The sequence below is a fragment of the Micromys minutus genome (assembly GCF_963924665.1).
Source record: "Micromys minutus genome assembly, chromosome: 30".
In the NCBI taxonomy this organism is placed as follows: domain Eukaryota; kingdom Metazoa; phylum Chordata; class Mammalia; order Rodentia; family Muridae; genus Micromys; species Micromys minutus.
In genome coordinates, this window is record NC_137965.1 from 28,879,490 (window position 1) to 28,881,852 (window position 2,363).

General features: G+C 31.0%; 1 pseudogene across 1 annotated transcript; it reads right to left on the reverse strand.

The window, feature by feature from the left end:
• Positions 1-931: 931 nt before the first annotated feature.
• Positions 932-1,876, reverse strand: LOC308439946 (vomeronasal type-1 receptor 4-like; annotated as a pseudogene). Its single transcript has one exon. The product of its transcript is annotated as a vomeronasal type-1 receptor 4-like (transcript).
• Positions 1,877-2,363: the final 487 nt, after the last annotated feature.

Consider the following 2,363-nt stretch of genomic DNA (forward strand, 5'->3'; position numbering starts at 1 on the left):
AAATCAAATAATCAAACAACAATTTTTACTAAATCTTTTGACATTCTATTTTCACACTGGAAGAATTGTTATCTATTTCTTATCTGAAATATTTATTTTTTGAATTATCTATTTGTCAATATATCCACGATATGCCTATCTCATTGCTGCAATATACAAATCAAATATTTTGTCATAGAAAAATATATTTTGTATATATGGGTTTTTCAGGTATAAGTTCTGAAGTGGTAAAGCTAGCACAAATAGCACATCAACTTTTCAAATTCTGGGAGAATACAAAACAGGTTTCCATAATGGTTATACTAATGTATTTGAATTTGTTTTGATACAGTATTACCATGATATCAAACAAGATAAAGTCAGAACAATAAGAAGGACATTTTATATTCAAATATCCCTGTTAATGAAATGTCTCTCTATCGTATATTATCAAAGAAAGCTAAAGACAATGTAAAAAACCTTCATTCCTTCTGAATTGTTTCTGTAAGTGTAAAAGATACAATCCCATTTTTCTAAAGCTGGCACTGGCAATACCAACTACGATGAAGGGAGAGCCTCATTAAGAAAAAGAACATGGCCAGCCATAATTTCATCTGTCCTTGTTCTTAGAATTTTTTGACTCACAAGTGTTCTATGAAATTTGTAGCACCAAGCAATGCGCACAAAATAAAATTTACAAGAGGGTCAGTTTTATTAACATTTTTTCCTGTGGCTCATTTCATATCAAATGAAAAAATTGAAGACTCTCCAGAGTGCTTGGGGTCATTATAATATGATAAAACTAATATATGCTACTGATTCTATCAGCTGACAAACTCCAATACTCATATATAATAACATTCTATTAGGAAAATGTCCTATGATTAATTTTTTATTCATCCTTTGATAGAAAATATGAATTAATAAATGCAAATCAAGTAAAGTATACCATTCAAATACTTAAATAAGATAAGGAGATTTTATTCCAGATCCAGATCAAACTGTGTCTGGGCATAAAAGAGTAATTACTCATAAGAACAAAGGATCCAAAGGATGGAAAACACAGAGAAAAATAGCAGATGATATTCAACAGTATCAAATTGTGATGATACAAAAGAGCTATGCAACTTTGTAAGAAAGAGGAGAGAGTATAAAATGCTAGAAATGTACACACCTAAACTATGATCCTCTGGGTGTCTCTGGATTCTGGTCATATTATGGTGGACACAGGAATGCTGTGGATGTGTTGAACCCTCTGTTTGTGTCTGTATAGAATGATAATCATGGAGCCACTGGACCAGGCAATGAGCACAAAAAAGAAAATTTCAGGACACATAAACAATACTATACAGAGTGAGGCACTGAGATCATCACCCCCTCTAGTTGAACAGTACTCAAAACTACTGATTCTTGTGTTTTGGCTTTTCCCTTTTCCAAGTATGTACAAAAATAAAATAAAATTGATAATTATGGACAAGACCCAGGAAAATGAAATAAAGCAGCCAGTGTGCTTTACTGTCTTATCTTTTTGATCCATACAACAGAATTCTTTGTGACTGATGGTGATGGCCTGGAAGACACTCAAGAAACAGGTGACGATAATGTACACACTCCGGCTAACTCTCTGAATGAACAAAAGCAATTCACATCCAAAATTATTTAAAAATTGCTTTAACCCAAAAGTTGCCAATGTGAGGGGCACTTCTTGAGTGAGAACTATCAAAGCATTTGATGCCATTAGGTGCATGAGAATCAAATCTGTAGGTTTAATGTAAATTTTATAAAGAAGATTATATAGTAGAGAATAAGATAGATATTTCCTAGAATTCCAATTGTAATTTGTAACAAGAAAATAGTTTTGATTGCATATCCAAAATTTCCTTCTCTTATAGGGCATGATTTTCTTTAAATCATAAACATAATCATTTTTCTAATCAAAATAAGTGAAAAGTATTAATAATCTGATGAGCTACAGAGATGCTAAATCAGAGGGTCCTAAAAGCTAAGGACCAACATGTATTCATAGAGTTCAGCCTGTACTTTATATACTGTAACAATACCCTCTTGAAGTTTTTAAAATTAGCAACTATATCTTATAATACATACCTACAATACAAATTTGTAAGATTGCTGGAGGTTTCAGAACACACCTCTGAAATGAAAAATATGTCCACATTCAAAGATTATAGAGCATTCTGGATAAGATTACTTGGCCTGAAAGAAACAGTAAAAAAAGCTAACCAATACTAGTAAGCATCATGCAAGAACTGTAAAAATATACTTTTTTATATTCATGGTATAAAGAAATTTAGTTTTTTATAATAAATACTATCTTCAAGTATATCAATTATTTTAACCAAATTCATCTAATATTATTTGACAAA